A 13,069-nucleotide genomic window follows, 5' to 3' on the forward strand; every position below is an offset into this window, starting at 1 on the left:
CCCCTCGCCCTCATACACAGAGGAATCAGAGGACGGCTCCAAAATTGCACAGCGCGGCACTAAATCCAAAGAGAAAGAGAGAGAGAGAGAGAGAGAGAGAGAGAGAGAGAGAGAGAGAGAGAGAGAGAGAGAGAGAGAATTCTCCTTCTCATTCAATGGGAAATGGAATACACAGTGATGAAGGATAGAGATGGCTAACCTGGAAAGAAGTCATAACAAGAGTGGAATAACAATAGGTTGTGTAAGTTGAGAGCCTACGAACTTATATTCAAGGTCACAGAGAAAAGGCGAGAGATGTTAGGTTAGACTTTAATTCAAGGTCACAGAGGTAAGGTCAGATTTTAATGCAAGGTCACTTAGGTAAGATCAAACTTTAATTCAGGTTAACAGAGTTAAGATAAGATTGCACTTTAATTCAAGGTCACAGACGTCAGGCGCAAGAGGAAAGACCAGATTTTCATTCAAGGTCACAGAGGTAAGATCATACTTTAATTCAAGGTCATAGACGTATGGCGTATGAATAAAGTTTAAATTTTAATTCAAGGTCACAGAAGTAAGATCAGACTTTAATTCAAGGTCACAGACGTAACATCAGACTGTAATTCAAGGTCACTGACGTAACACCAGACTTCAATTGAAGGTCACAGAGGTAGCATCAGACTTTACTTCAAGGTCACAGCGGTAAGACCAGACTGTAATTCAAGGTCACAGACGTAACACCAGACTTCAATTCAAGGTCACAGAGGTAACACCAGACTGTAATTCAAGGTCACAGACGTACGACACACGACGTAAAACCAGACTTCAAAATAATCTTCCACAACGAACCTTCAAAATTCACTAGCAATAATCACCGCCTCTTCCAAGCTCACTCACTCACAATGTTTGTGTACTTCACCTCCACCTCCTCCTCCTCCTCCTCCTCCTCCTCCTCCTCCTCCTCCAAGTTTATCCTAAAACCCTGGAATCCTGCGATCTCTCTGTTTACCCCCAGATCCTTGAGGGGCCCTTCTTGAGGGCCAGACCTTATTTACTCGCAATGCTCGAGGGCCACTCAGTGTTTACACGAAGTGCGGATCAGATGACGCGAAAACAACAAATACTCGTCCGCTTCCGCTGCAATTAACTCGTGTTACTCGCCCGATGGGGCAATGTCCGTCTTGAGAAGGACGAATTCTTCTTCTTCTTCTTCTTGTCATTATTATTATTATTATTATTATTATTATTATTATTATTATTATTATTATTATTATTATTATTATTATTATTATTATTATTTCTTCTTACTCTTATTTTTATTATAACTATCATTATCACTATCAGTATTATTATTATTATTATTATTATTATTATTATTATTATTATTATTATTATTATTATTATTATTATTATTATTCTTGGTGTGTGTGTGCGCAAAAAAATGTATTTCAATTCTAATTTCAAATGAGGATATCATAGATCTCAAAATATCTAACAACAATACCAAAAAAAAAAAAAACACTGAAACTTGCAGGTGTTTGGAAAAAATTAAAACCACAATCTAAATACATTCTACTCAAAAATAAAAAAAAAAAGAATCTCCGCTTATTCTCTAAAACCTGTTCTTTGGAGAAATAAGACAACGAAGCGACATAAAAAGAGTTTAATGAGCGTTATGTCATCCTACGCCGTACATAAAACCTCTCAAGTACATTTTCATTACCGATAAAAGATGGCTTTACGCAATACCTAATTAACGCTAACGACTTCAGCCGCAGTAATAAAAAGAAAAATGTCTGATGTTGAGTGAACTAATATGGGCTCATTTCTAATGCATGTCTGCCTCCAAAAGATTGTTTGTTTATTGTAGGTGTATATATATATATATATATATATATATATATATATATATATATATATATATATATATATATATATAGATAGATAGATAGATATATAGTAAGATAATACAGAAATGTTTGTGATAGACATATATAGATACATAGATAGATAGTATAGGATAGATAGATGGTAGATAGATAGATAGATGGATGGATAATACAGATATATATATAAATAGACGATAGATAGATAGATAGTTAGATAAAATTGGTAGATAATAAAATATTATATATATATACATATATATATATATATATATATATATATATATATATATATATAGATTTATATACTGTATATATATTTATAGTCACATTTATAATCTGTATTCAGAGAGATAAATATAAGAATATTACGTTCCTTAAAAGGACACCCACTCAGACCGACCAAAAAAAAAAAAAAAAAAAACTATATAACGAAAACCAAGCGAAACAAATTCCAAAATAAAACGAAACAAAAAACAAACAGACATCTGAATAAAAATAAACAACACCAACAAGGCCATCTAACCAGCAAAACAAAAAGCTCGACCAAATCTTTCACAACGAAACAACACGACGAAGCAACGAGTGGGGCGGAACAACCTGTATATTTCGGGGGTGCAAGAATTGGACCCGAATTCAACAAATACCGTAGAAATCACCGAACAGGATGAGGCCAGGTAGGTAGGTAGGTATCTAGGTAGGTAGGTAGGTAGGTAGGAGAGGCGGAGGAGGGTGGAAAACCTAATGAAACTACAATGGCTGAGGGTCGGCGCTGCAATCTACATTACTAATGAAGACATACACACTAGCGGTGCACTGGGGCTGGATGGTTGGCTCTCTCTCTCTCTCTCTCTCTCTCTCTCTCTCTCTCTCTTTTGAACACTACGTTTCTATAAGCGTTATCACTGCATCACTCAAGCATCTCCCAAAATTTTCTCCTCCTCCTCTCTTCTCTCTCTCTAGATTTAAACTACATCTTACATTCCATTATCCTCAACTCTCTATCTCTGGCTCTAACACTACATTTCTTACTACATTATCCTATACATTTATCCCCTCTCTCCTCTCTCTCTCTCTCTCTCCTCTCTCTCTAAGACCTTACAGGAGGGATTTTCCTATTTAAATTTCTCATTGTTATTTCGTACATATTTCCTTTGATACTTGAAAACGATTCTACGTGTAAAATCAAAATTCGGTAGAAATCAGTAAGGATCATTTATGGTTACTGACATACGAAATAACTAAGAGAATAATAAGATTTAAAAATCACACAAAATACTGTGCATATATATACATATATATATACATACATACATACATACATACATACATACATACATATATTTATATATATATGAATATATATATATATATATATATATATATATATATATATATATATATATATACCCTGTTACACCCTCTTTGAGACCATTGTCCCACGCCCAAAAAAAAATAGTTAAAAAACCTGCACGGAGAAAAACTCGGCCACTGATTAATATTCAAGTGCTTACCGGCTCAGAATAAGGTCGGGTTCCATTCCACTGTATCTAATGCCCTCTAAGACCGGGTTTAGATGTCATTATTTCTTTGCTTCTTGATTAAAGAGATGTTGTAATTAGTATTCCAACTCCCTGACCAGCATTTCACGACTACAGATATAAGTAGAACCTGTAGAGACTGAGAGGGAATTATCACTTCAGATGATGGACTTTTGTGAGCTTTTTTTATTATTCTTATCATTATTATTATTATTTTCCACGGAGTGACGGTCTGTCCTTAAAATAAATTGCCAAAATAACATATGAAAATGAAAATATTACAAACTAAACTACACTCTCTGCGCTTCAGATTATATACATATATATATATATATACATATATATATATATATATATATATACATATATATATATATATATACATACATATATATATATATATATATATATATATATATATATATATATATATTTTATAACCACTCTGACACAGAGATTTTATATTTCTCATAACCATGAGGAATATGAAAGACTGACTGTAAATCCTGGCCGGTTTCGGCTTTATTTCTCAGGCATTATCCAAGGCAAATGGCTTAAAAATAAAGATGAAACCGGTCAGGATTTACATTCTGTCTTTAATTTTTCTAGTGGTTATGATAGATATATACACACATTTATGTATACATTTATATAAATATATTTATTTCTATATAAATACATATACATACATATATAAATGTATACATAAATGTATATATATATAATTTTATAATACATAATACAAACATACATACATATACATATATATATGCATATACATGAATACCACCATCCTCCCCCTCTCACTCAAACGCAAACACGCATACATACCTGCACTGACATGACACACGGCTTTACACCTCACCCCAGGTAACAATCGCCGTGTTCCTGACCGCCGCTTTCCTCTAACCATTGCTTTATCGCCTTCTCCCCTAACTCCCTTACGTAGTCTCCAACCCCTTTACTTCTTCGACCCGAAGCGACATTGCGATATCCAGACGAGGAGGATTTGATGTAGGTATTCGTGGGATTTGGAGAGCGAGGAAATGAACTGGATGAAATAGGAATACGTTGAATAATGGGTAATTCGAGGTGCTGGAACATAAATCTAGGGAACTTCCAGGGAAATGGAATAAAGAACGAATACTTGAGGAACTAAAATTAATAAAAACTTATATAAATGAATAAAATGAATAACAACTGCTACGAGGAAATGGCACAAAAGCATGGACTGAAAATATGAATTACTAGGGCTTTCCAAAGTAAGAAAATTAAATAAAATGAATAATAATAATCATTCTTGGAACTGGCACAAATTTTGTAAGAAACAAAATAGGAAATGAGAGCTTTTTCAAGAGCAAAGGTGTAATACACAAAATGAATAAAATTAATAAGGCAAAAGGAAATAATAATGGACTGAAATAAATGAATAAATAGGCTGTAATACAAAAAGAAAATGAATAAAAATTAATAAAATGAATAAATCATCAAAAGATATCTTGGAACTAAGGGCAAGAAAACAAATAAAATTGGCAGAAAAAAAATATATTGAAAATACTCTAGGGTTTTCCAAAGCAAGGAAATGAATAAAATGAATAACAATCATTCAAAGTATACTGAAAATATGAATAAACTGGAGCAAACAAGGAAATGAACAGAAATGAATAATAATAATGAGGAACAACTACAATTATGAAGAACTACCAGCATTAACAACTGATATAAATGAATAAATGAATAAATTTAGAAATGGCAATAAAAGTATGGATGAAAATTTGGAATAACTATCAGTCATCTTCATGATCATAATTTTTTGGAACTGGCAAATTTTGGAAGAACTGAGAAAGCAAGGAAATTAGAAAGAATAATGATCATTCACACTACACAAAACATACAATTTGTAAGAAAGATGTACATTAATTAAATCTAACCCTGAATGATTATTTTCTTAAGCTATCTTCCATGTCAAAATTTTCGAAACATGGAAGATGCCTCCCAAATAGAAACCCCCGACCCCATCAATCAGGGGATGAGTTATGAGATAAAAAAAGATCACTTCACTACAGTCACTCTGTAACTGGTGAACATGGGACTGATCCCTGAACTGAAAAATAAAGCTTACCAGTGTTTGGAAATAATGAGAATGGAATATAGAGTTCAGGCCAAAGGCCAAGCACTAGGACCTAAGGAGGTCATTCAACTGGAAAGAGAAATTGAAGTACAGGTAGGGTTTGAAAGGCGTACCAGGAGAAAACCTCGCTGTTGCAATTGAAATAATTATTAGTAGAGTGTGGATAGCAAGATGGAAGAAAGAGAATATGAATGGAGGTGCAGTAAAAGGAACGAAAGGGGTTGCAGCTAGGGGCCGAAGAGATGCTGCAAAGAACCTTTAGCAATGCCTACAGTGCACCCCGTGAGGTGCACTGACGGCACTAACCCCCTACGGAGTTCACCAGCCTTTGAACCAACTAATCAACTTACACAGATTCTTTACAGACTTAATCATCTGTTCGCAGAACTTCGTTTGAACTGGTGCATTTATTTACCTTCTTACAAACCTATTTCTTTATTCTAAAAATCCAGTGAACTGCAAAGACCATCAGATGAAATTTACGGTCATTCAAGGCTCCATAAAAGTTATTTCAGTTTCTATGGCTGAGAGAAAAATTATCATTTCTGTTTCTTTCGTTTTTAGTTTTCTGTAAAATGAAAACTATTGTGCCGATTCTGGTCTGTCCTGGCCGCGCTTTTTCTGTCCGCCTCAGATCTTAAAAACTACTGAGGCTAGAGGGCTGCAAATGGTATGATGATTATCCACTCTCAATCATCAAACATAACAAGTACGTCTTCAGCTCAGTAGGCTTATTTACTTTACAGTTAAGTTAGTCATAATCATTACTCTGCAACGATATAGAACAAACCACCACCGGGCCGTAGTTGAAGTTTCATGGCCACGGCTCAAGACAATGAAAGATACATTATTTTTCGGTGCGCCTTTGTTATACTGATGCACAGAAAACTCGTTGCTCTGGAAGAAACTTCAGCGCATTTTTGCTTATTTTTTATCCTAATCAAATCTGCTCACTACCTAGACAGCTACGTGAAAGAATCAAGTCGTGTGTAACCTCAATAAACTTGAGTCCCTTGCAATTTACGTTAGAGGCTCCAAACATCTAGAAAAAACTATTTCATTTTTATATATATATATATATATATATATATATATATATATATATATATATATATATATATATATATATAAATACATAATAAGTCCTCACGTGAAAATAAAAGGAAATGGTATCAAGGCTTTCAACTTTTATTCCAAAGTCATCTTAAGGGTACTAAACGCATTTAAGAAAATAACATTTACAAGAAAGCAATATGATGTCACAGAAAACAATAAAATATGTCAACAAGCTATTTAAGCATGTAAACAACATTCTTCAAAAAGAAAATATACTTAGTGAAAATATGTAAGTACTTCAAATATCAGTACAAAATTATCCAAGGGACCATTGAGGATATTACAAAGAATATAAATAATATATATATATATATATATATATATAATATATATATATATATATATATATATATATATATATATATATATATATATATATATATATATATATATATATATATATATATATATATATATATATCGACTTCGTTTCCATTACATCAATGCTCTACCAAAGACAACACATTAGAATTAGCTTGTCTTACCCTCCAACAACCAATAGTTTCAGCAAATTTATCCTAATACCCCCACCACCACCACCACAACAATGAAGGATTTAGGATTTCTCTCATTCAGTTCCATTAGTCCACGGGGCGATAAATCTGATTAGCCGAGCCGACGGACCCGCAAACGCAATAAACATCTTAAAACACCATTTCTCGCTCACTCCCGCGTTTGCCAATCAAGATTACCGCAATAGGATTATGATGCAACGCGTTGCAAATTGCTTCGACGTGGCGTTCGCAAAATCAGTATACGGGTTAATATAAAAAAATATGCGTCTTGCCTTTTATCCTGTTTGTTATGTTACAATGGCGTCCCCAATGGAATTTCATGGCATATAAAGGACCATGCAGAATTTCTCGTCTAAAAAAGTTCATGCTGAATTTTGGGTCTACAAATCCTGGTGTATTTTCGAGTTTCAATTGTAGAAATTACCACACAATTTCTTTTGTATTTTTCAACTCAAAATGCTAAATAGAACACAATAGAATATAGAATTTAGGCCAAAAGCCAAGCACTGGGACCTATGAGGTCATTCAGCGCTGTAAGGGATATTGACAGTTAGAAGGTTTGAAAGGTGTAGCAGGGGGAACCTCGCAGTTGCACTGTGCATCAACTGTTAGGAGAGGGTGGAAAGTAAGATGGAAGAGAATATGAAAGGAGGAACAGTAAAAGGAATGAAAGGGGTTGCAGCTAGGGGATCAAGGGACGCTACAAAGTACCTTAAGTAATGCCTACAGTACACCACGTGAGGTGCACTGACGGCACTACTCCGCTACGAAGAGAGAGAGAAAGAGAGAGAGAGAGAGAGAGATTAAAAAAACTCCACTGCTACACCAAGGCACAAAACTACAAAACTTTCATTCCAAGAGGAATTCCCCAAGTAGAGGGGAATGGCAGCAACATAAACACTGGAATGGCGCCATCAATCAAGGGAATGAAACATCTCATTCCAGAATAATCCAAGGGGTGGGGGCGGGACATACCCATCGAATCACTCTCTCAAGTCAAATGCCTCAAGTTGAGAGAACGCTAGGTACTTCCTTTAAGTAATTCTCTATGTACCTTTGGCATCTCAGAGTGCCACTTGGGCAGAGTGCCACTCGCGCAAATGACAAAGGTAAGTGCCATTATCGTTTGGGTATTTCGGGCGGGCTTCGATGAATTCACTGAGGGTATGTGCCACTCTCAAGTAGGTTTCAATATGTTATAACTGAGAGAGAGAGAGAGAGAGAGAGAGAGAGAGAGAGAGAGAGATTCTAAAAAGGACTTGGAGTTCTAAAGGTGTTACCACTACACAAAACAGAGAGAGAGAGAGAGAGAGAGAGAGAGAGAGAGAGAGAGGAGAGGACTTTGGTTTGCTAATTAGCACCAAACACACACAGAGAGAGAAGAGAGAGAGAGAGAGAGAGAGGACTTTGGAGGAGAGAGAGAGAGAGAGAGAGAACACAGACACACACACACAGATTAACCAAACACAGAGAGAGAGAGAGAGAGAGAGAGAATGTATTCAATCATCATTCGTTCTCTTTTGTTCAGCGACAAAACAATTCTTATTTAGTTTTTTAAATCACAACAAACTTCGGATTTCGTAAAGTTCACAAACGCCTTCAATAAATAATGTACATTTTTCCACAAGTAACAGTAATTCTAGAGCTTAATTATACATACACATATATAAATAAATGTGTGTATAAATATATATTTAATTATATGCATATATATATATATATATCTATATATATATATATATATATATATATATATATATATATATATATATATATATATATATATATTACATTTAACCAACGACAGTTTTTTTCTATACTTAACTACTAAAGTCCCCGCCCATTCCACCGGACTTAGGTACGCCCGTGAGAGTCCAAGACAGACTTTATTTTCCCTGGGTGCATCAGAGGCGGCCTTATCAGAGGAAGACCTTCCTCAGTGTAGTAACGGGATCCAAAGTAACTTAAGGTTAGGCCTAATTGCATTTTAACCTGATCCGCCAGGGGTAATTACGGCCTTCTTAATGTCCCATTACCAAGATTACGTAAGTTCTACCTGTCCTGCGGTAATCTAGTTTCCATGTTTTGTTTCTGGCAGGGTGGTGGTAGTAGTAGTAGTAGTAGTAGTAGTAGTAGTAGTAGTAGTAGTAGTGGTGGTGGTGGTGGTGGTGGTGGTGGTGGTGGTAATAGCAGTAGTGGGTCGTCGTGGTGATTGTGTTGGTGTAGTAGTAGTAGTGGTGGTGGTGGTGGTGGTGGTGATGGTAGTAGTATTAGTAGTAGGGGTGGTAGCAGCAGTAGTAGTAGTAATGGTGGTGGTTGGGGTGGTAACAGTGGTGGTGGTGGTGGTGGTGGCGGTAGTAGTAGTAGTGGTGATTGTGGAGGAAATAGTAGTTAATAGTAGTAGTAGTTAGTAGTTAGTTGTAGTAGTAGTATAGGTAGTAAGTAGTAGTAGTTAGTAGTAGTAGTTGGTAGTTAGTAGCAGTAGTAGTAGTAGTAGTTAGTAGTATCAGCAGTAGTCACCTGGCAACAACCTACCAGACAAAAAAAAAATCCTAAAAAATGGCAACACGGTAACAAAGGACTTCCATTGCAAAAAAAAAAAAAAACTAGCACTGGGCAAGTAGGCCATTAGGCATAATTAATGAACTGGGAGTCTAATTAGGCGTCCACAGCAACAAGGTGACAATATCTTTCCCTTCAAATTATCAACGGAAAAGAGAAATTGACCATCAATTTTTGATGTCCACTGACTTCAATAACTTCCTTCTTTTTAGGGTGACCTAGATCAATTTGGGCAGTCTTACCCCTTCTCGGTTCCTCCACGAAAAAAAAATTTAATAAATATATGAATAAACGATTAGATAAATTAATATATAAGTAAATAAATAAATAAATAAATAAATAAATAAATAAATAAATAAACAAATTATCAACGAAAAAGAGAAATTGACCATCAATTTTTGATGTCCACTGACTTCAATAACTTCCTTTTTTTAGGGTGACCAAGATCAATTTGGGCAGTCTTACCCCTTCTTGGTTCCTCAACGAAAAAAAATAAATTATAGATAAACGATGAGATAAATAAATATATAGGTACATAAATAAACAATAAAATAAATAAATAAATAAATAAATAAATAAATAAATAAATAATGAGGCATAAAAATGATCAAGAAATTGACTAACAGACGATGAATACATATTAGTGAAACAGGACGGATACAATAGCTCTACCCTAAGATGATTCTTCAATATTATGGGATGAAGTTGCTGGACACATGCCCTTCTCCCCTCCCCCTATTAGATGCCGCCCACGTCAGTCGACTGACTACCAGGTACATCACTCACTGCTAAAGTCTACAGAGTCACAACAGGTTCTGATGAATGGAGCAAAAACCACAATAATTTCGCTCTTTTTAAACTTCACGTATCCTAAATACAATGGGTAAAAGAAACAACTTCATGAATTCAATCAAAAGGACAAAATTAAAATCAAAAGCACTATGAGGGAACATACCACCGTAAAGGCAGGAAGGGAAATCATTCTAAATTTTATATATAAAGATGTAGAACCACCACAAAATCAAATCCACTATTCTTTAGTTCCTAACCCACCTCTCCACAAAGTTTCACGGAAATCCTTCGTTAAATTTTCGAGATATCTTGTGGACAGACAATCCGATAATCAGGAAAAAAACAAGTCAAAAATGAGCCGAAGTTTCTTCGGCGCGATCGAGTTTTATGATCAACCGCCACAGCTTATAATCAAGGCCACCGAAAATAGATCTAACTTTTGATGGTCTCGGTATAATGCTGTATGAGCCGTGCCCCATGAAACTTTAACCACGGCCGATGGTGGCCAATCTTATATCCTTGCCAGAAGCACGATTATGGCTAACTTTAACCTTAAATAAAAACAAAAACTACTGAGGCTAGAGGGCTGCGATTTGGTATGTTTGATGATTGGAGGGTGGATGATCAACATACAAATTCGCAGCCTCTCGCCTCATTAGTTTTTTAAGATCTGAGGGGGGACAGAAAAAGTGAGGACAGAATAAAGTGCGGACGGACAGACAAAGCCGGCACAATAGTTCCTTTTACAGAAAACTAATAAAACACGAACAAGCAAACAGACACAATTAATACGTGCCCTGCGTCCACCGTCGTCCTCAGCGGTTAAGAATAAGTCGTCTTGATGTCTGACCACTAACACTCACCTGTAAAAGGAGAAAAAAAATATTTAGCTGGATTTATAAAAACAAAAAACATGAAAAAAACAAATTTGGTTAAAATGGTACAGTGAGAAATGGTAACAAAGAACACACCTGATTAAAACTGTACAATAAGATGATAACTTAGAAAAGTTGAAATGGAGAGAATGAATTTATTGGTGTAATACAATTAATAATAGTAAAAGGTAAAACAGTGAGGATAATTACTTTGCATACACTTGTTAAAACATTTTACAATAGTAAAATACTGATGATAAATAAAACTAAAAGAAAATATATTAATTCAACTAAGTGCCGTGCGATTCACCCACATCGTCCCCTACATCTTGAGAAAGAAAATTCTCTGACATTTTACGAGAGGTGACAGGTATTAACGGCACCGCTCATTAGTAACAGAGTCAAAGTAACCTTTTGCCTATAATATACTCGTTATTCAATATATTTACGTCCGTAAAAAGTCCGTTATCAGGAGCAAGTTTATAAATCATTATCTAAACAGATTATCTACATAAATGATACGAGTGGGGCCACTTTCACTTGAAGATTTGATAAAGCAACGAAATATACCTGGATTAATTCTATTTGCTGCACCCCAGAGAGGAGAGAGAGAGAGAGAGAGAGAGAGAGAGAGAGAGAGAGAGAGAGAGAGAGTCAAGCCACGAAGAAAACAACAAACAATTTTCCTGAAGGGACAAGAAAGAGAGAGAGAGAGAGAGAGAGAGAGTATCAAACCCAGGTGAAAAACACAATGAAGTTTCCTGAAGGGTCAAGAATAAAAAAAAAAAAAATAACAAAAAAAGGGGGGGGAGCGAAATAAAGAGACAGTGAATATGAAACATAAGCTGGGTACAATCCCCGTCAAAAGCCGTTTATTAAAAGGAAATGAAACCACATCAAAAAATAGCCAAAAGGGAAACGCGAAAGTGAGGAATGACGTCCCGTGTCAAATAACTAAAGAAATCCACGGACGAGAAACTCTCTTAAAAAAATAAATAAAAAATTAAATTGCGCCGAAGTTTCTGCGGAGCAATCGAGTTTTCCGTACGTCGTATAATCAAGGCCACCGAAAATAGATCTATCTTTCGGTGGTCTCGCTATAATGCTGTATAAGCAGCGGCCCAGGAAACCTTAACCACGGCCAAATGGTAGCCTGGCTTATTTCGCTGCCAGACCCACGATTATGGCTAACTTTAACCTTAAATAAAATAAAAACTACTGAGGCTAGATGGCTGCAATTTGGTATGTTTGATGATTGGAGGGTGGAAGATTACCATACCAATTTGCAGCCCTCTAGCCTCAGTATTTTTCAAGATCTGAGGGCGGACAAAAAAAGTGCGGACAGAATAAAGTGCGGACAGATAAACAAAGCCGGCGCAATAGTTTTCTTTTACAGAAAACAAGACAAAGATGGTGGAAAGATGAAGCGGCACTTGACCTCGAGGGAAGAGATGGGCCTGACCCCGAAAAGGAAGGTTTTATGAGTCTTTAAACACTAGATTTTACGTAAGAATGTTCATCTAGCCTTAGTGCAAGAATTCTACGATATATCCGGGAAGCTAGAACCAAGATTTCCAATCTTATACAAAGATATTATTGACAACACTGCTGCAGTACTTTCGTCTACCATTTTATTAAAAAAAAAAAACTAGAAGACTACAGTAAAAGCTTA

This window comes from Macrobrachium rosenbergii, chromosome 1, assembly GCF_040412425.1.
Source record: "Macrobrachium rosenbergii isolate ZJJX-2024 chromosome 1, ASM4041242v1, whole genome shotgun sequence".
NCBI classification, from domain to species: Eukaryota; Metazoa; Arthropoda; class Malacostraca; order Decapoda; family Palaemonidae; genus Macrobrachium; species Macrobrachium rosenbergii.